The sequence below is a fragment of the Pelophylax lessonae genome (assembly GCF_965119305.1).
Source record: "Pelophylax lessonae genome assembly, chromosome: 8".
Classification (NCBI taxonomy): Eukaryota; Metazoa; Chordata; class Amphibia; order Anura; family Ranidae; genus Pelophylax; species Pelophylax lessonae.
The window spans coordinates 113,692,767-113,716,111 of record NC_138775.1 but is presented as its reverse complement, the minus strand read 5'-3'; positions in this window follow the sequence as shown (position 1 = coordinate 113,716,111).

Below are 23,345 nucleotides of genomic sequence, written 5' to 3'. Positions count from 1 at the left end.
GTTAAAACAGTATCAAATTGATGATCCTCAAAATTGCCACTAATGTCTGGTAGGTGAAGTTCAAATACAGATAATACGTTGATGGATAAATGGCAAATTCCGGTCTATCACAGTTCTGTGTGAATAAAACGTCTGCTAATCACTGATGCAGAGCACTGTGGTCTTTTGCAGTATAGTTCCTGGTCAAATGCACTGGATGGCGGGGCGTAGTGAACTACACTAATAGACTCTCTGCTAATCCTCAAGGCAAACCTGTCAGATCGAGGAGGTTGTAGGAGGATGCATTCCTCTGGTGGAAGCAAGCAGGATGTTTGAGTGTCCACAAGGAACAGTGGGGGAGGGGAGACCCAGCGGTAAAGGAGTATGGGAGTTGTTAAGTTCATGTTAAGTTCAAATGTTAAGTTTGAGCCTTGAAAAAATCTACGCCAATCAGGTTTGCATTCATGTCCATATGTTTACTGAGAATATACGCCATACAGCGGGTCCACATCTTCCAACAGAAATGTGACCCAGATTATACTTTGGTTACAGCTTTTTATAGTACATAAACGGGCACAAGCCCAAGTTACAGATTACACAAGGTTTCACAAGATTTCACAATACAGTCTAGGCAGATGACAATACATTCCTTGTGGAAAATCCCAATTACACATCGGGTCATTTTGACCTAGCAAGGGCGTAGTGACAGGTTAGTCTGACAATTAAAAAAGATTGAATATGTTAGGGGAAATAACATTTTTCGGTAATAAGGGCTTATTTTCATAAACATCTCTTTCCGAGAACTTTATCATTTTTGGCAGAACATTTCATATCCTCTGGGACAACGTGAGACACAGTATTTAAAACATACCAACTAGAATTCTAAGCATTAAGAAGAATATATTTTTTTAGTATATTAAAGGGGACTATATAACGATATGCTCTTCATATATTTTCAAATCTTGACATTTCCTCCTGTGGTTAGAATTCTTTGGCATTCATCTAACTTGAATTTCAAACTTCTTCTGTGTCGTTACGTTGTACTCCAGGTATGCGGGCAACCATTTAACGAGCAGTTTTCACTTGAGACCTTGTGGGCTCAAAAGAACCAGTATTAGTACGAGTGTACTAATTATGAGGAGTATCAACACTATAATTCCAACAATATATAGGATACCATGCAATATACCTGCGAACCACCCTCCAATACCAGTAAACCAGTTGACAGGTTTTAGCCAAGAGAGTCAACTTTCCCAGCTACCTCCAATCCAAGCGGTTTCGGTATGTTCCTTACAAAAATAAAGCTTTAATTGCTGCGCCCTTTATACATGTGAAATGATTGCATCTGCAGCTTTCGTCTCATTTCCTATGTAATTGCAGCATGAGGTTCCCACTATGGTACACATTCCTCCCTGACTAGCAGTAAGGTAATCCAACACCAGCCGGTGTTGCAAAACCTCCTTTTTAATCATTTTTAATTCAGTGGCCATTAATATTAAATTTCTGTCATACAGAGCAGTTATGTTAAACCATTAAATCAGCTAAATCTATAATAAAACTGAAAGCTTTTTTAATACAACATCTATTCACCCAAGGTATAGAAAATATTGGTCTTATCTCTCCATCATGGGACTCAATATCAGTATCATCATCATTTCTTTCTCTGGGCCTATATTTTGAGTTGGGATAGGTGTTGGTATTTCAAGATTAGTCTCTTCTTCATTGTCATCTTTAGTCTCCTCATTTCTGCTAGTATCATCTTCCACTTGTCCGGGGGGTAGCCTGTACTGGAATATCCTGTTCAGTAAGGGCTCTTTTGAAGAAATGGGCAGGGATTTTATGCAATTGTGTCTCTTTAAACTCATTGTCACTCATATACCATGTAGCAGGCACATTAATAACTTCAAATTATTCTGGCATGAATGTTGGCGATGTGTGAAATCATGCAATTCCTGATATCGATCTGTGCTCCACATAACATCTTTACCATCAAACCAATACCTGACATCCACATTATCCATGCACTGAGAGTCTCCAATCACTTGATCAGTATTCTTGAAACCTTTCTCAAGTAGTTCTGGCGGATAAATGCGGGTAAAGTTAATACATACTGCTGGTATTCTCATTGGGGCATTGGTAAATAGTAGTAGTGAAATGGCCTTGTCAACCATATTAGCACTGATATCACCAAAGTGAGCACCGTCTTCTATCTCAGCTAGGGTACTGGATATACCTAGTAAGGGCAAAGTCTTATGCGAGATAGGTGAGTGTGTGCATATCCAGCATTTAGTGATTTCCAACTTCTTGGCAGCTTGCAACTGCATAGCCATAAAGAAATTATAGAAGGGTTGTCTCAGTTTAGCATGTACTGTAAGTCTCTCCCCAGCCATTGATCAGATTCAGGCTCTGTGGTAATGTGTAACTTTTTAGTCATTACAGTAGCATTGAGGAAAAAGGTATCATGCGTCTCACCTTTTTTATCATGTGAGTCCATTCATATATCATGACTGTGATCCACACCAAGGCTCCTCCAGAGCTGCAGAGATGCAGATCGGCTCTCGGCATTATACGATGCATTCTTCCATATTCGTAGTCTTCTGGCTTGAGCCTGAGTCAATGATGGAGATGACCTAGGAGGTAAAGGTACAGAAAAGTCCTTGCCAGCAGTACACTGGCTTGTATGTTTGTTGAAAGCTACTGCTTTCTTACAATGGGAACCATGCACCCAATAGTTGTAGTCTTTTAGCTTTACAGCTGTGGGAGACACAAGAATAATCTGGAACGGTCCCTTCCACTTAGGGGACAGAGTAGTCCTGGGGGTGTGATTCTTGATGTACACCCACTCTCCAGAATTTAGTCCATGAGTCTATTTCACTTAGGTCCACTGGTTGTCCTGCTTTGGAAAAAGTATCAGAAAACATGTTTGTGTTAAAGTCTTAAAGTCACTGTTTCTGATGTTACAGAAGCTGTAGGAAGTCTTTTAGGAGGGCGCCCAAACAATATATCTTCTCCTTTGGGGTAGTCCTGATAGTTGCTAGGGCTATAGGCAATGCTTCTTCCCATGTGCTCTTTCCATTAGTAGTCATCTTGGCCAGATACCTATTTTGGATTTAATTACTGCGTTCCACCATCCCACTAACCTGTGGTCTATATAAGGTGTGTGTAACTGTTGTTTCAGACCTAAGATATCTACTACCTCTGCTATTAGTTTGTTATCAAAGTGTGTACCTCTGTCTGAAGAGATCACAGCTCCCATACCAAACCTAGGAATCAATTCTCTAGTAAGACACTTAACTACTTAACAATATTCGCAAACTAAAAGATACTTGAATCGGCCACAAGGGCATATCTGAGAAGTCAATCTGCACAATTTGAAACGGCTTCTCAGTATGCGGAATGTGTTTCATAGGGGTAGGCACTGGTTTACCTATGTTATGCATTTGACATACAGCACATTCATTAACCTGTTTAGCAGCATATGTGTAAAAACCTGGTGCCCACCACTGTCTGTTCACAACCCGACACATCCCTCCTGTTGAGACATGGCAAGGCCCATGGCTCAAGGCAAACAATGAAGGAAAAAGAGTCGGTGGAGCGATCAGCTTGTCATTTAACCTCCACAGACCATCTTGTCCACAAACAGCTCCTTTTGTAGACCAAGTGGATCAGTGGGGTGAACTTTCCTATAGGGCCTTGACAACCCCATGGTCCACTTGAAGATTTGTGACCAAAAATGTAGGGACTACATGTGGCTGATAAGAGTGAATAGCTTCTTTTGCATATTTATCAGCCAAAACATTTCCAACCAATACACTGTCATTAAACCCGGTATGTGCTTTTACATTTAATTCCTGTTACTTTAAGAGGCGATTGGACTGCAAACAACAGTCTGACAATTAACTATTTGTGTTGAATGGGTGTTCCTGTTGCTGTCAGATAACCCCTTTCCTGACATAATTGTGCAAAGCTGTGCAATATACCCACAGCATAAGCAGAATCACTGTAGATATTTACCGTATCTCATTCTGCTAGCTCCAATGCAACACAGAGAGCTGTAAGTTCTGCAGCCTGCGCTGACTTAGAATTTAGCAGAATTTCAGTATGCAGTAGTCGGCTCTCACCGTTTACTACCGCACAGGCAGCTTATGTTAACCCATCAGGTCGTCTGAGGGATGAGCCATCTACCAACAAGTCTGCACATACAGGCAGACCAGCAATGTCTTCATCCTGAAGATCTGATCTGGGTTTTGTTACTTCATCAATAGAGGTAGCACAATCATGTATTAGGTATTCAGAATCATCAATTTCCTCACTGTCAGCTTCTGGTAGAAAAGTAGCTGGATTCAGAGTCTGGCAGCGCTGAATTTTGAGATTGGAGGCTGATAACAAAATCAAATGATAATATGTTATCCTTTGTACTGAGAAGTGTTTAGTATAGGCACTATTTGACATAGCCTCCAAATCATGGGGGCACATTAAATACAAAGTGTTGCCTAATACAATGTCTACAGTTTTCTCAACCAGTAGGGCAGTCGCCGCTACTGATTTTAGACATCCAGGTAGCCCTCTGGCAACGCTGTCCAATGGGTAACTGTAGTACCCCACTGGGCGATGTCTGGCCCAGAAGTGTTGCGTTAACACCCCATTCGCATGTCCATTTATTTCTGTGCAAAATAAATAGAAATCTTTGCTATAGTCTGACAAACTAAGACTGGGCACTGTTAGCAAAGATTGCTTGATTTTTTTAAATGCTTCCATAACTGAAGGGGTTAATTCCTCCAAAGTGAATTTATAATTGCTTTTTCTTTGTCCCTATAATAATTCCTGTAGGGGTCCTACACTGCCCCTCTTTGGATTTCCAGTTCTCCCTTTTGGCCTGGGGGACCACATAATTGGAAATGTACACTACTCCTGATGGGGGATAAGGGGGTTCAGTCACCTGTACTGTAGAAACTGACATTCCCCTGGGTTTATGTACCTTTTCCTTTACCTCAGGGACTTGCATATTCATTATTTTAGTTTTTTCCTTTTTCTCTATTTTTTCCTTTCTTTTTTTCTTTATAACACTTCACAAGCTATCTGTGCTATGTCAACCAACTCAAGGACAGGTTTAATTCTCCAGCCCGCTATGCGGAGCTCCATTTTCTTTTCTAATCTCAGACAACAATCCACTTATAAAAATATTTATCACTTTAGGTTGTTTCATGTCATCTTCACTTTCAGTCACCCAATCACTATGCTTCTATATCGCATCTTTGAATCTATTCCAATAGTTCAACATATCCTCACCTTCCTTCTAAACAACATCCAATAACATTCGCTGTTATTCCCTGTCCTTTATCAAACATACTTGTTACCCATTTCTTTGGAATTTTATTGTATCAATCTTTGTTTCATACGTATTTTGGCCATCTGCCTGTATCCTCAATATCCCTGATTCATGCGCACTTATTTATTTATTTACTGCAAATGTGTTCCATACATACATATATTTTTTTTTTCTTTTTTTTTCTCGGTACTGCCCAATCAATCAAAATCCACATATCTATATATGTAGCTTACTGAGTTTTCTCCATTCACATCAACCTTTTGTACCATTTCTTTTAAGACTCTTGGCAATGTTTGGGAGATTTTCTACAATTGCCCTAATTTCTTGGGGTTTCTAAGGGACATACACGTTCCCTATCCTTGCTGTATACTGACCTCCATCACCTATTTTTAAGGGCATTTCTACACCAGGTCAGTTACCCGGACTGAAAAACAAGAAACAAAGATGGCTTTGTCTCCTCGTCCACTAGGACGCTAAAAAAATGCATTACTTCACTATAAAAGTGGGTAGCATCGGCCGCCAGTAGAGAAGGCACATCAGATACCACTTGTATGCTAAAATCAGATAAAACTATAAAACTAAAACATTTTTTTGGCTCCGTGCCAAACTTACAAAAAAAACTTTCTTCTTTTGACCAGAGGTTCCCCTCCTTCAATAGAGGACACCCCTAAAATACCATTTAAAAACTATAATCAGATAAAAAGTTAATCTGATTTAAAACTCTTGGCTTGGTGCCAACAGGGTCCAATGGTCACACTAATTGCGGTAAACCTTTCTATCCAAAAATAAATTCCATAACTATAACGGGAACGAAAATATTTACTGTTGAACCCTTTCTTGGCAAGTAGCCAATTTTCAAAATTTTGCAGCAGAGCTCCCTTTCGAACAGGGACTTATGAGCAAAATGTAAATTCTCATTATCTACAATTCTATATATAAAAAATAACCTCAAAGTGTCCTGCCAACTACGGCGAACTACGTTTTCCCTGATAAAACTGTTTCTGTTTCTCTTCCTCATCTATTTGTTAAAGTAGCTTTTTTTTCTGAATACATTTTATAGGGGGGGGGTGCTTCACCTATTTTTTTTTCTTCTTCCCGTGCTGCTAGACATTTAATTCCCCCACAATCACACATTTTAAATAGCAAGTTAAACAAGGCATCAATTTTTAGGCGTACTCAAAATAGCCCTCTGGTAGCCACCATTTAGAGGGATCCTCTTTATACGCTTTTTTGTAATTTTGCACCACTTTACATGATGTTTGAGGGCGTCTGGATCACCACTCACCATCATCTTCACGATGGGTGCACCTGAATGCAATTTAGCAACATTTAAGTCTGCTTTCTTTGCTATTTTTAATACATTTTTGCTTTAGGTTTTTTTTTTTTTAAGCCCAAAGTCATTCATAATGGGCAAAACATTCTTATCAATTAAATTTCCCAGTTTATTATTTCTCGTTACCACTTTAAGAAATGACAATATTTGGAGCTTCCGGGATCAAGAACTCCGTTTCTTTATCACAACGGCTGCGCACCACAAGATTACGACATGTCTTAATCTTGTTCTATACTCGTTCAAACGTCTTCTGAACGAGTGAATATAGGCTAGTCTTTCAATGACTCCCTATTCCAAAGAACACTCAGCAGGTCATACAGACACTGGATTTTAAGGCAATACCTGCCCTAATACCTCCACATTTGTCTTTCAACACCACACACACAATCCAGAAAATAGTGGTACCTCTGCTTTTAAAAACGTCCCTTATTACATAACTATATTTATATTGTCATTTCTGATGGTAAGGAGAGAAGAAAATTACTTCAGATAATAATACTTGCATGCACAATATTTCCCCTTGGTACCATATAATAATCTCAGTAACCATACACAGACAGAATGCAATTCAATTAAAAGGAAACGTGTTACCTTTCGTAGCCTCACTTCCCCAACTGGCACACCACCACACATCAGAAAAAGACAGTTTTTCAATATGAGAATTAAAAATATTTTTCTCACCTGAGGCCTCTGTGCTGTCCCTCCTGTTGTGGGGTGCTCACCGGCGGTTTGAAATGCAGTTAGAAAAACACGATTTAGGGGTCACCAAATGTTAAGTTCATGTTAAGTTCAAATGTTAAGTTTGAGCCTTGAAATAATCTAAGCCAATCAGGTTTGCATTCGTCTCCATATGTTTACTCAGAATATACGCCATACAGCGGGTCCACATCTTCCAACAGAAATGTGACCCAGATTATACTTTGGTTACAGCTTTTATAGTACACAAACGGGCACAAGCCCAAGTTACAGATTACACAAGGTTTCACAAGATTTCACAATACAGTCTAGGCAGATGACAATACATTCCTTGTGGAAAATCCCAATTACACATCGGGTCATTTTGACCTAGCAAGGGCGTAGTGACAGGTTAGTCTGACAATTAAAAAAGATTGAATATGTTAGGGGAAATAACATTTTACGGTAATAAGGGCTTATTTTCATAAACATCTCTTTCCGGGAACTTTATCATTTTTGGCAGAACATTTCATATCCTCTGGGACAACGTGAGACACAGTATTTAAAACATACCAACTAGAATTCTAAGCATTAAGAAGAATATATTTTTTTAGTATATTAAAGGGGACTCTGACTATATAACGATATGCTCTTCATATATTTTCAAATCTTGACAGAGTGAGCTGTGTATAGGAGTCCAGTAACCAGGCATTTAAGGGGAGAGGTGAAGCATCCTAGCTGGAACTCAATGTGTTGAACTTGTATTGTGAAAGTCCGGGTAAGTCCAGGTAACATTGGTAAGTATGTCCTATGTGTGGAAAAGGAACACTCTTACCGCGTTCTGCTGAGTTCAACCGATCGAGAAGCCATAGATCCGTAGCCAACTCTCCATCCTCTGCATGTAGTGGGACAGCTTTTCACTCCGAGATACAATGCCAGTGAGGTGGCCGATCAATTCCTGCGGTCTCAAACGAACTCCCCACTCGAGCCGGAAATCCGGTTCGTTACTTCCAGAGGTGGTGCTCCGTCATCACAGAGGCTTGGCATGGAGATCGTTCCTGGTGGAAGGCGGGTGAAGGCGCATGACGTCAACGCGTTTGGCGTGCGTGACGCGCGCTTCTTCAGGACTTCATTGCATACGCTGGGTTCCCTCTTTATAGAGCATCGCATTTGTGAATTATTCACAGGAGGGGAAGAGATACAACTAGCCCAGCGGACTTCTTGTGAAGCGCTATCTTGTGGTTGTTTTGTAACAGTACTTAAAAGACATAAATATGCCTTACACATACATAGGGAAAAATATTTTTTTTGCCATGGTTAGCATACAAATAGATGCTTAAAGATTACTTAGCATACCTTCATAGAAAAATACCTCAAATGGCAATTGGACATACGTACATATACCAGCATTATACACATTAGCATCTGTATAGTAGCCGAGATAGAGGTAATCAAGAGATATAATAGTAATAAAGCAGGTTATAAAGAATCCAGGTTTTGGTGCTGAAGAGTCCAAGGACAAAGGTAGAGTAGCTGAACTTCAATTTTATAAAGAAAAAGATACAGATGGGGGGGGGGGGGCAGAGTGGAGACCAAATATTAGTCCCACCTAGGATAAGATTATTTGTATGGCTCCAAATTCACACATATTGGCTATCATGGAATAATGTCTAAATTAAAGACAAACCAATATGTGTGCATCAAGGTAATGGCCTATAGAGGTATTCAATTCCCACCGGTAGGTAAACATAGAGCATATCATTTTTAGTCTGAACTGCTCTTAGGTAAACACCAGTTACACTTAGTGGGCAAATACCTGCACCCAGTGATCGACTGCAATAAAATATGTAGGGACTAATGGGGGTGAGGGGAAATCATCTATGCTTGCAGAGGGCCTTAGGCAGCACAGGGCCACCCTTCAGTTACTTGTATGGAGGATATTATAGATTGATCTTGGACTCTATCTCTCTAACTCTATCGGGGTTCACGCTACTATTTCATAGGTATATCGTATCATTCCAGTCATTGTAGCTTTATAGAGGAACTTTAATTCTAACCTCTCCCATAATGCAGAGAAGCCCCTACATACACATGACCCCCCTCAAACAGGCAATGACGGGGAGCGTGGAGAGTACCTTAGAGGAGCTAAAGAGAATCCGTAGCTTCATCACGGGTCACACCCTATTTAGGTTTCTATAATAGGACAGTTACAGACATATTAGGGCTCAAGGAACACTTTAAGGCTCATTTCCGTGTTAAGTCCCTGTGGGACTAAGGTTTGTAGTCGGAAAATCCACGCCTTTTCTTCCTTCAGGAGGACCCTATCGTAGTCTCCTCTCCTTGCAGGAATGTTTAGGGCCCAGAATCCTTTCACCTTCAGTCCCTTCGGGCTGCTACCATGTCTTTCGGCAAAGTGAAGGCCTATTGGTGTTTCTTCTTTCAGGCAAATGCTTTTAAGGTGTTCGTTGATTCTAACCCTCAATTGCCTTTTCGTCTTGCCTACATAGTACTTATGACATGGGCATTCTATAAGGTACAGGAGATGGGAGGTGGCGCAGTTTATGAAAGAATTAATTTCATAAATCGCTTCACCCTTGGAGTCTGTGTATAGATGAGATTTTTCCACAAAATTGCAGACATTGCAGTGCCCACATGGGAACATACCCTTTATTTTAGGAAGATCAGTTAGCCAATTTCGTTTAGAGCTCCTAGTAAATTCCGAATGGACTAAGTGATCACCAAGATTCGCTGCTCTCTTGGCCACCATTAGAGGTCTTGGGCCCACAATCTTTTTCAGTGGCTCAGAGTTTTGTAGGACATGCCAGTGATGTTCTAAAACCTTTTTGACTTCTTGCCAGTGGCTTCCGAATCTTGTGATCAATCTAGGTGGAGCAACACTTTTCCTTTTTGCTGTCTGTATTAGTTGGAACTAGAAATTCTTCTCTGCTTTTAAGTCCTGCTCTCTGCTTTGCCCTCCTAAGTGTGCGGTGTGAATACCCGCGTTCCCTGAACCTCTGATACAGTTTTTTTGCCTCTTTTAAGCAGTCTTTATAATTTGTACAATTACGTTTTAGTCTGATAAATTGACCAACAGGAATGCCTTTTTCCAGGGTACTAGGATGATGGCTGTCAGCTCTGAGTAATGTATTTGCTGCCGTACTTTTTCTGTAGGTTGATGTTATCAATTTACCATTTTTTAATTCTATATTGAGGTCCAGGATGGAAATCCGTTTTTCATCCATGGTAAAAGTCAGATGTATGTTTCTGCTATTTTGGTTCAGTTCCAACATGAAATCTTCCAATTGAGACGGTGTACCGTCCCATACCAGGAGCACATCATCTATGTACCTCAGCCAGGTCAGAGAGTGGCTGAGGTACATAGATGAGGCATACACCATCTCTTCCTCCCATAGGCCTAATTGTAGGCACGCATAGGAGGGTGCCCATGGGGCTCCCATCGCTGTACCTCTAACCTGTTGATAATGATTTCCCAAAAACTGGAAAACATTTTTGTAAAGTGCGAATTCAAGAATTTCAATAAGAAACTCATTTTGTGCTCCCTTTAGCGGGAATTTCTTATCCAGGAAGTGGTACACCGATAAGATGCCCCATTCATGGGGTATAGAGGTATAGAGGTATAGAGTGACTCGACGTCTATTCCGACAAGTAAAACTTGATGTTTGAATTCCAAATCTTTGATCTTGTTCAAGACGTCCCACCGTATCTCTCACATATGAGGGAAGGTCCAGAACAAGATCTTTGATTAGTGAATCCAAATATTTTCCTATCCTTTCCAGGGGTCCACCCACTGCTGAGACTATCGATGTCTGCCGGGTAGGGATGATCGAACTTTTGAAAAGTTCGGTTCGACCAGAACACCCGAATTTCAGGAAAGTTCGGTTCGGATTCCAGAACCCCATTGAAATCAATGGGACCCGAACTTCTGGAATCAAAAAACACCATTTTGAAGCCCTAAAACCCAATAAATGCCCCTAAAAAGTGCCTAGGGTTCTGGGTCATGCCCCAGGGACTATTAATCACACAAAAAAAAAGTTCTTAAAAATTGTCGTTTTTGATAGAGAGCCAATTATTGAAAAAATTAAAAAAAAAAAAAAAAAGAGATTTTTTAGGATTTAGTGTCTGGGGGGTCTAAAGGGTGTACCTGTGAAGTTTCAGCTCTGTAGCATGTCCAGAACCAGAATTATAGCATACCAAACCTTCAAAAATGACTTTTTTGCTTAACCGCACCTTTCTTTTGCTCCTAATTAACGGCACAGCCAATGTGTATGATGGGGACATAATGCAGTGCACTGGGAACAAGATTAGAGTTTTTTTTTGAAAAAGGTGCTGTCTCTTTAAATGTGCATATAATTAACGGGTGTATTTCCACAATGGGGCTATTATTACCAAATGTTTTCAAGAAGTCCAAAGATGTATGTAGTTGCACTTTATTTCATGTAAAATGGTGTTTGGTGCACTTTAACTTGAATTCTCACAAGAAACAGACATATATGCACGGATACATTGAGGGTTAGGGTTAGGGGTAGGGGCCACAATGTAGTGGAGAGTGAACAAGATTAGAGATGTTTTGGAGAAATACTGTTGTCTCTTGACTTTGAATAGAAGTAAAGGATGCTTAAAAATTGGGCCTTTGGTGGTGCCGATGATGCCTTGACACCATATCCCTATGAAAGTGCTGGTAATGAAGTCAATAATTGCCTTTGTAAGGAAAAAAATTACAATGATATGCATCTGTGTGACAGGTGCGCAAAAATTGTTGTTTGGGTGTTGGCGGAGCCAAACCACTGTAAGCCCAAATAGCTGGTGTTGAAGAAGGCGTAAAAATTATGAAGGTGTGCACATGTGGAACAGGTGCGCAAACATGGTAGTTTTGGTGTTGGCGGAGCCTCCCCACCATAACCCCAAAGAGCTGGTGTTGAAGGAGGCCCAAAAATTGTAAAGGTGTGCACCTGTGGAACAGGTTCACAAACATGGTAGTTTTTGTTTAGCGTAGCCTCCCCACCGTAACCCCAAAGAGCTGGCTTTGAAGGAGGCCCAAAAATTGTAAAGGTGTGCACCTGTGGAACAGGTTCGCAAACATGGTAGTTTTTGTTTAGCATAGCCTCCCCACCATAACCCCAAAGAGCTGGTGTTGAAGGAGGCCCAAAAATTGTAAAGGTGTGCACCTGTGGAACTGGTTCGCAAACATGGTAGTTTTTGTTTAGCATAGCCTCCCCACCTTAACCCCAAAGAGCTGGTGTTGAAGGAGGCCCAAAAATTGTAAAGGTGTGCACCTGTGGAACAGGTCCGCAAACATGGTAGTTTTTGTTTTAGCATAGCCTCCCCACCTTAACCCCAAAGAGCTGGTGTTGAAGGAGGCCCAAAAATTGTAAAGGTGTGCACCTGTGGAACAGGTGCGCAAACATGGTAGTTTTTGTTATAACCAAAATGAGGTTCTGTGAACGTAAAGAGAATGAGAGGAGGGTTTGAGGGTGGCACCATGGTCCAGGCTTAAACTGAGGCTCAGCTGCCACATCACAACGATAGCCTAGTCTACAAGGTCTGCATCAGGTGCATCAAAGCTTGATATCCACGACTGATTCATTTTAATGAATGTCAAACGGTCGACTGAGTCGGTGGAGAGTCTCGTTCGATGGTCTGTGACGAATCCTCCTGCTGTGCTGAATGCCCATTCCGATAGGACACTGGAAGCAGGGCAGGCCAACAACTCCATGGCATACTGGGCCAGTTCTGGCCAGTGGTCTAATCTTAAGACCCAGTATGCCAGTGGATCGGCATCGTCACATGAAAAGCCCTCTGTGTCACTTTGTGCCCTCACGTAATCGTCCACCATGTGATGCAGACGTTGTCGATGCGATGTGGCAGCTGAGAGGCCTGGGTGGTGAGGACTAAAAATAGACCGAAAGGCATCCATCAACCGCACGCCTTCTCCAACGCTCCTCTCGTGACCACCAGTAGAATCCATGGTAGGTTGTCCCCGCCCCTGCACCCTACGGGAGTCGGGGAACGTGTTCACCAGAATCCTCTTGAGACTGTCCTCAAGGGATTTGATCCTGTGGACTCTCTGGGTGGATGGGAAAAGCTCAGAGACTTTAGACTTGTACTGGGGGTCAAGTAGGGTGGCCAACCAATAGTGGTTAGTCTCTTTAATGGCCTTGATTTTGGGGTCCTTTCGCAGGCTCTGAAGCATGATGTTTCCCATGCGTCGCAAATTAGCGAAGGCCTGAGAAGCTGACTCCTCGGGGTCACTCAAAACGACATTATCTTGAACGGGCTCCTCCTCCTCCCAGCCACGCACTACTCCAAAGTGTCCCGAGGGAGTCAAACTAGGCCTTGCAGATTGCCGCATGTCTTCCTCCTCCTCCTCCTCAAACCCTGCAAAAGTTCCCGCAGAATCGTCCTTCTCCTCCTCCTCTTCCACCCCTGGATCCTGCTCGGGCCTCTGGGAGCTAGGCATAATGGGGTCAGGATTCTCAGGATAAAGGGGGCCTTGAGAGGCAAGGAAGTCCTCCTCTTCCTCCTGCTGCTCTGCCTCCAGTGCCCTGTCCATAATGCCACGCAGAGTGTGCTCCAACAAAAACAGTACCGGTAGGGTGTCACTGATGCATGCGCTGTCCCGGCTGACCATCCTTGTGGCCTCCTCAAATGGCGAGAGGACACCGCATGCATCCTTAATCAAAAGCCACTGCCGTGGGGAAAAGAAGCCCAGGCGCGCAGAGCCAGTGCTGGTGCCGTACTCGCATAGGTATTCATTGAGGGCCCTCTGCTGCGTGTATAGGCGCTGCAGCATAGCCAAGGTGGAGTTCCAGCGGGTGGGCATGTCACAGATGAGGCGGTGTACCGGCAGGGGAAACTCGCGCTGCACTTCGGCCAAACGTGCAGTGGCACTGTACGACCGCCTGAAGTGACTGCACACCCTTCTTGCCATCCTTAGCACATCCTGCATTCCCGGGTACGAGTTCAAAAACCGCTGTACCACGAGATTCAGGACATGCGCCAGGCATGGCACATGGGTTAACTTTCCCTGACGAAGGGCGGCCAGGAGGTTTGACCCATTATCAGTAACCACCATCCCTGGCTGCAGCTGGCGTGGTGTCAACCACCTCTGGGCCTGTGCCTGCAGAGCCCCAAGAATCTGAGGGGCAGTGTGCTACCTGTCCCCTAGACACACAAGCTGCAGCACTGCATGACACCTTTTGGCCTGAGACATAGAACGTTTACGTGGTACCTCATCATATTCAAAGGACCATTCTGCAGAGGAGGGCATGGAGGAGGTAGAGGAGGAGGAGCAGGGGGGGGGTAGAAGTGATCGATCTACCCGGATCAGCGACACCACCAGCTGTTTGCAGACGTGGGGGCAACACTGGCTGCAGCACCGAGCCCTGGCTACAATCCCTTTCACTGGCAAGCAGTGTCTCCCAGTGAGCAGTGACAGAAATGTACTGTCCCTGCCCATGTTTGCTTGACCAAGTGTCAGCCGTCAAGTGTATCTTACGGCTGACTGACTTGGCCAGGGACGACACTACATTGCCTTCCACATGTTGGTATAGGGATGGCAGGGCCTTACGGGCAAAGTAATGCCGACTTGGCACCTGCCACTGTGGAACTGCACATTTTGCGAAGTCACAGAAGGGAGCAGACTCTACCAGGTTAAATGGTAATAGTTGCAGAGCCAGTAGTTTAGCCAAACTACTGTTTAGACGCTGGGCATGTGGGTGGCGGGGAGTATACATTTTTTTTCGTTCCAGCATGTGTGGAATCGAAATTTGGCGTCTAGATGTTACAGCTGGTGGTGTGCTGGAGGTAGATGTGACACTGCCTGCTATATCATCATCCCTGTCAGTGGAGGCTGCCAACAGGTGACGAGTGACTAAACCAGGGCCAGGAACAGACTGATGTGCAGGTGGAGCAGATGGAGCATGAGGAGGAGCGCGAGGAGGACTAGGAGGCCGACTGACCGATCTTTGGCCCTTTTGTGGGTTCTTTAAATGCTCCTGTCAACGGGCCGAGTGGTGGGTTGTCAAATGCCTGTTTAGGCAGCTTGTACCCAGGTGGTTGACATTTTTGCCACGTTTTATACCCTTCTTACAAATCTTGCAGATCGCAACTTTTTTTGTCTGCATGGGATGTCTCAAAAAAGGCCCAGCAAGATGAGGTGTGTATAGTGGCCCGGTAAACAACAGGTGCGGCCTTAGATGGAGCGGGCTGTCTGCTCTCCCCTCTTGCTTGCTCTGCCTCCTCCTCAACCTCAGACCCAACATCTGACTCCATCAAAGACTGAGCATCAGGCCTGGCCCGGGAGACAACAGGTGCGGCCTTAGATGGAGCGGGCCGTCTGCTCTCCCCTCTTGCTTGCTCTGCCTCCTCCTCAAACTCAGACCCAACATCAGACTCCATAAAGGACTGAGCATCAGGCTGGAGTAGATGGCCGACACTGTGGTCAAACAGCACAGCTGACTCCTCTGTCATGTCTGAAGTTGGGTCTAAGGGAGGACGTGAGGTGGACATGGACTCATCTGTATTTGTTCTGCCAACTGCAGAAGACTGACCACTTTTCTCTGCCTGGGTCACTGTAGTTGCAGATGATGCCGATGATGAGGGTTTGGTCATATAGTCCACCACCTCCTGTACATACTGTGGACGTATAGCTTGGCCACTGCCGGAGAACAATCCAAATGGTGGCCTGGCTGAGGACTGACCACCACGTCCACCCCTGCCTCTAGACACCCTAGAAGCTGTGCCCCTTTCCGCAGCAGGGCCACGTATGCCTTTTCTTGGTCTACCAGGCATATTTGTCACTGATGCGTTGGCAACTGTGTGCGGTGAAAAACGCACACTGCTATGCGACCCACAGTTGTCGCTGGATACAGCACAGCAGATGCGTGTCACGCACAGTTGCAAAGGCTTTTGCACAGTGGACCTAACGTTTTGAACAACAGGTGTTAAGTTGTCACTGATGCGTTGGCAACTGTGTGCGGTGAAAAACGCACACTGCTATGCGACCCACAGTTGTCGCTGGATACAGCACAGCAGATGCGTGTCACGCACAGTAGCAAAGCCTTTTGCACAGTGGACCTAACGCTTTGAACAACAGGCGTTAGGTTGTCACTGATGCGTTGGCAACTGTGTGCGGTGAAAAACGCACACTGCTATGCGACCCACAGTTGTCGCTGGATACAGCACAGAAGATGCGTGTCACGCACAGTTGCAAAGCCTTTTGCACAGTGGACCTAACGCTTTGAACAACAGGCGTTAGGTTGTCACTGATGCGTTGGCAACTGTGTGCGGTGAAAAACGCACACTGCTATGCGACCCACAGTTGTCGCTGGATACAGCACAGCAGATGCGTGTCACGCACAGTTGCAAAGGCTTTTGTACAGTGCACCTAACGCTTTGAACAACAGGTGTTAAGTTGTCACTGTATTTTGCTGCCTAGCAAGCACGTATACCTGCTGTGATACAGCAGCACTGTGCAACGTGCTCACTAAACAGAACCCTCACACTTTCACTTTCCCTACAGAAACTCAATTACTAAATATAACTAATGTAGTACAAAGTTCCCTAACTACACTAGATATCCCTTTCCACTAAATAGAAAGCTCCATACAGCAGAAGACTGACACTGTCCCTTAAGTTTTTTTTTTTTTTTTTGTAACTCTAAGAACCAGCACAATCGCTGTATCTAACTACACTGGCTGTAAGCTAAATACAATTCTGCTATATGGAGCTTTAGAACCACTCGATATGTAGAAAATGTAGTGTAGCAAAGCAGGAGTCAGAGAACTGCTTCAACTCTCTTCAACAGGCTCTGGATCACTGTGCTAGGGGTTAGGCGGGGCTATCTTATATAGTGTGGGGCGTATTCACTGCTGATTGGCCTCTGGTCCCCGTAGTCACTCCAATCACGTTCCTAGGAGACTCCTGCCCCCTCATTGGCTTTTGCAGATGTTTCTGGGCCAATCACGGGCTTTTAAAGCCCAGTTCCTGTCCCAGTGCATTTTGGACGGTTCTGGTGGCCGAATACCGAACTTTTACCGCAAAAAGTTCGGTATTCGGCCGAATATCGAAAATCCAATGTTCGGGTCGAACCGATGGTCGACCCGAACCGTTCGATCATCCCTACTGCCGGGCACTCGCGATTGTCCGTTACAGCGGGAGAAAGGCAGCCGGCTAATGTAAACACAGCCGCCTGTCATTCTCCCCTGTGTAAGAATGGAGATCATACGGTTCTGCTATGTAGGACTGTTGATCTCTGTTCTTACACCTCAAGCCACATCCAATCACAGTTAGAAGCATGCCCCTAGGGACACACTTAACCCCTCCTTCTCAAATAAAGTTAACTCCTTCCCTGCCAGTGTCATTTTTACAGTAACAGTGCATATGTATAGCATTGATTACTGTAGTAATGTTACTGGTAACCCCAAAAGTGTCAAAAATGTCAGTCAAGGGTCCGATCTTTCCGCCGCAATGTCGCAGTCCCGCAAAAAAAAATCGCAGATCGCCGCCATTACTCGTTAAAAAAAAAACAACAAAAATGACAAAAATCTTTCCCTTAGTTAGTAAACGCAATAACTTTTGCGCAAACCAATCAAAATACGCTTTTTGCGATTTTTTTTTTTTTTACCAAACATATGTACCATAAAACAAATTGGCCTAAAATGTTAAAAAATTTAGATTTTTACTTTTTTTTTGGGAATTTCATATAAAAAAATGTGAAAAATATTGTTATTTTTGCAAAATTGACGCTCTTTTGTTTATAGCGCATGATCAAAAAATCGCACAGGTGATCAAATACCACCAAAAGAAAGCTCTGTTTGTGGGAAAAAAAAGGACATCAAATTAATTTAGGTACATCATCGCACGGCTGCATAATTGTCCATTAAAGTAACGCAGTGCCGAATCGCAAAATAGGCCCTGGTCAGGAAGGGGGTAAAATCTCCCGGGGCTTAAGTGGTTAAGAGGTTCTAATTTCTCTATCATAAGTTTAGTCTCTTCCTGTAGTTCCTCTAACTGAATCCTTTCCTCCTCAACTATGAGCCTCATAATTTCAATTCCATGTCCGATACAGACTGCTTTCCATTTTTCAAGAAATCGTTCTGTCTGAAGATGTGTGGCCGGAACCACACGTTCCCTTAGGCCTCTTGGTATGATCCCCTGATTAATGTAGGATTCCAATGATAGGACATCCAATTTTCTATTCAATGATTTAATAAGTATGCGTTTATGCTCCTTAAACAGATCTTTTAGATTGTCCCCATTGGCTTCAGCACCTGGTGTATTCTTATCAAAGGTTGCTCTAATCTCAGCATCAAGGCTTTCACCTATTACAAATGCCATGGTATGTCCAAGAGTCAGAAGAGGATAAAGCAATAACACGGTAGAAATAAAATACAGATAAATGTACCACAACCAACAAACACAGTTTATCTATGGACGGGTCCTCAGTGGTAGGCTTAAAATAGGTTTAGATCACTTTGAAAAGATGTAATCTCACACACCAAGAGAAAGATGATCCATCAGGGATCATGTCCTCCGAAGAGGAAACAGACTACATGAAGAAAGGGGAGGTGTGGAGTGAGGAGGACCACAGTGGTGTAATCCACGGGGGCCTAGTTACATCCGGGGTCTAACAGAAAATCACCTGTTGGCCCTGTGAAATCAGAGAGCCACCGCAACCATAATGCAATGGAGCAAAAGCAAGGGAAAAGAGGGAACAAAGAGGTGTCACCTCAGAAGGTTGCTTAAAAAGAAGGGATGCTCAAATCTGATAATATAAAAGATAAATATGCTTTATTGAATGGTGGGTAGTGATACCACTGAGGGATCGAACATATAAAACGGTAAGACAAATGACAGCGTAAAAACAACAAAAAACAAAGACACACGCGCCTTGTTTCTCACTCGTCACACTATGATCAAACTGACATGTAAGTCAGTATAAAGCAGTGCTTAGTCTGAACAGACCATAACCACTGCTAAAGATTACTGCGTACATGTTGGCATGCCGACAGGATAAGATATGACCACAGGCATCTATCTCCAAATGTGGGAATAGTAGGAACAAGTCTAAACTTCCAACGTGTATGTGGAGAGACCTAGAAATATCTTTTCTCACCATGGAGAGAGAGTATACAAATGTGTAACATGTCAAAGTAGTACTAAAAAGGTATTTACAAGAAAACAACAAAGGGGAAGAAAGGGTGGGAAAGGGAGAGGGGAAAGCATAAGGGGGGAAAGAGAGAGGTCAAAGGGTATATAGGGAGGGGCGGGAGATAGTACTGTGAGTAAGGTGTAATGCAGCTCAGAGAGTCATGGTAGACAGGGGAACGTATATAGGGGACAAGTGAGGGAGGGGAGAAAAGTAGGCAGCCGAGAGGATCCCGCGCGGGTACTCAAGAGTATACGACTCCGGCACTTCAAGTATCATCCAGGAGAGCTCTTCCCTCATCTGAGTAAATAAACATATTCCAGCAACCCCAAGTCGCTATATATTGTTCCCTCCTGCCCTGCAAAGTTAAAATCAGGTCCTCAAGATCATTAATAAGCTTGACTCTGGAGAGCCAAGGAGGAATAGAGGGGGGGGAACGTTGATTTCCAGCAGAGGCCAATGCATATCTTGGCCGCATTAAGAAGATGGAGTACAAAATCAGTCATCTTTTGGGTGATCTTCTTCACCTCCTGCCAGAAAGTACTCAATTTGGGGCAGCTCCAGAACATGTGGAGCATAGAGCCACGTTCCCTCAGACATATCCAGCACACATCCGAAGCCTCAGGGAAGATTCCCGGAGAGCCTTACTGGAGTGTAGTACCAGTGCATCAATTATTTGTAGTTAGCTTCTTGGATGCGCGTGCAGATCGAGGAGCGTAAAGAAAAGCAGACAATGTTTCTACTTTGGGACATCGTAAAGGTCCTCTGTAGGTCCCTCTCCCATTTCAGGAGACCCGGGAGTACAAAATCCCTCGGGGGCTCCGAAAGTGCAGCATAGAGCAGGGACAGAGCATGCGGCAGGGGGGAGGTCCCCGATAGGAGAGTTTCGAGGGGCGTCAGCGGACGGTCGAAAAGCGATCTGGTTCCCAGCTCGCGAAGGAAATGGAGCAGCTGCAGTGCCTGCCATCTGGTGAGCTGAAACGGGCCCCCTATCGCCGTCAGCTGCAAGAGGGACGGCCAGGCTGCATCGCTCCCAAAACTGTTCACTCTGAAGCGCCCCAGCTCCAGGAGAGCCCGAAACCGCCCCCCCCCCTCACAGCCCAGCGAAAATGCCGGGTTACCCAGAATCGGGAACATAGGAGAACGTGCAGTCCCGAGCTCCTAGAAGTCAGGGTCGAGTAACAGATCCGGAGCGTCTGGCAAATAAGGGGGTGCCTTATGACAGGGACCAATCTAGAACACCACGGGGCGCCTGGAAAGGGAACTGGAAACAAAGACATTTCCAGTGACATCCACAACTTTAGTTTCACATGTCTGCACCACTCCACGGGTCTGTTCAAGTGGGCCGCTTGGCAGTATCTCCTGGCATCCGGGACTGCCACCTCGCCATATGATTTGGGCATCATGAGAATATGTCTGCTCAGCCTAGGACAGCGGCCCGACCAGATAAATTTAGTGAAGACGGCATCCACTTGACTAAAGAAGGCAGTGGGAATCGCCACCGGCAGGGTCTGAAACAGGTAGAGGAATTTCGGTAAGATAGACATCTTGAGAATGTTGCAGTGACCAAACCAAGAATGGAGGCCCGTGGTCCATTTGTCCAGCAGGGTCCGTGTGGCGCTCAGAAGAGGAGGGAAAGTTTATCTTAAGATGGGAGACCACTCCATATAGTTCGAATTTGCGTAAGAGATTCGGCAGGGAAATCAAGGGGTTGGAAAGGGAGAAGAGAAGATCATCCCCGTAGGCAGAGATCTTATAGGAAGCGGAGCCCACAGTTATCCCGGAAATGTCAGACGCAGCACCTCAAACATGTATGCCCAGTTCACACGATCGAAAGCCTTCTTGGCATCCATGCTTAAGAAGACAGTCAGGCTGCGCGTGGTTCTGGCAAGGTGGATCAAGTTCAGGGTTTTGATAGTGTTGTCCCTGGCCTCCCTGGTAGTGATGAATCCTACCTGGTCCAAGTGAACCAGGTCCGGCAGAAGTGGCTGGAGTCTGGATGCAAACAATTTCGAGAATAGCTTCAAGTCAGTGTTCAGTAATGAGATCGGCCGGTAACTCCCACACGTGGAAGGGTCTTTTCCCTCCTTGGGTATGACCGTGATGTGGGCCAACAGAGAGTCTGTATGAAACGTGGCGGACCGGCCAATCTCATTGAACAACTTCAGCATATATGGGAGAAGCTGGGAGTGCAGGTGTTGATAATACATAACAGTGAGGCCATCTGGGCCAGGAGCTTTACCCTTCTTTGCCGACTTAATGGCGATGGACAGCTCTTCGGGGGTAAAGACCTCTTCCAAGGCATCCCGGGCTGGCGAAGGGAACCTCCTAAGAGTCCAGATAGGATTGGACGCGTGCCGCATGGGACGGATGCTGGGGCACGTGAATAAGATCAGAGTAGAAGTCTCCAAACCGCTGGGAGATTTCTCTGGGGAGGTAAAGTTTACGGCCACCAGCGTCAGTGATGAAGGGGACATAGGGAGAGAGTCGCTGATCCCTCAGAGCTCTAGCCAGTACTCGTCCGCACTTATCCCCCAATTCGTACTGTGTGCGCTTGCAGTGTTGGATGGCCGCCTTCGCCCGGTACTTTAATAGGTCAGCCACTTGGTTCCTCAGTTTTGTGAGCTTGGAGCTAACGGAGGGATCCACTCCGCGCTTGTGCAGCTCCTCCAGCTGGGCAGTGTCCCCCAGGAGTTTAGTCAATTACCGCTCCCTGTCACGTTTAATTCTCGCCCCGTGCGCGATCAAGACCCCCCGAATCATGACCTTATGGGCTTCCCAGACCACTCCTGGGTCACTATCTGGCGTATCGTTCAGCTGAAAGTATGCTTGGAGCTGTTGGGCCACATCAGCCAACACCTCCGGGATCTGGAGCAGACTCTCATTGAGCCTCAAGTGCCAGTCTGACTCCCGCTCCGCCCCCCCCAAGCTGTATCTCCATGGTGATGGGGGCATGATCGGACCATGTTATGGAGCCAATGTCCACAGCCACAATGGAGGAAAGAAGACGGTGGGGGACCATGAAGAGATCAATGCGTGAGTATGCATTATGTGGATGGGAAAAGAAGGTATAATCCCTTTTGCCAGCATAAAGTATACGCCACACATCCACAAGTTGGAGGTCCTTGAGCAGTCTACTAATTTGTCCCCTGACTCCCCGAGGCACCGAGGAAACCCGGTAGACGTGTCAGAAGAGGGGTCCAGGGGAAGGTTCCAGTCCCCCCCCAGTAGCAAACAGCCCTCCGCGAACTCCATTAGGGAGGCCAAGGTTTTCTTCAGAAAGGCGTCTTGGTGTACATTGGGAGCATAGATGTTGGCCAAAGTAACTAATTGCCCCCCAATACGCCCCTTTAGGAATAGAAAACGACCATGGGGGTCAGCACACTTAGCTAGTAGGGACCAGGGTATATTATTCGAGAGCAGGATGGAAACACCTTTAGATTTAGCAGCAACATTGGTGGCGTGGTATGCAGTAGGGAAGAATCGGTTCTGGAGAAAAGGCAAACTGTCGGAGCAAAAGTGGGTCTCCTGGATAAAGGCAATGTCCGAGTGAAAGCGCCGCAAGTCACCCAGGAGCATGCGCCGCTTTTTGGGTACATTGAGTCACCTCGCATTCCAGGAGGTTACCCGCACTGGATCCATATGGGGGGGTGTAGTTAAAGAGGACGAGGAGGAAAGGGACACAGACAAAGAAAAGGCAGAGGGAGGGGTAGTGGGTGGTGGGGGGGGAGGGGGAGAGGCGATCAGTAGAGATAACGGTACCGCTAGGCGGTGTGGGCTATAACCAGAGGGAAGGGAAGAGAGGATAAGGAACTCAACAGGGGGGTAAGGAAAAGGGGGAATATGAAAGAGAAGACACC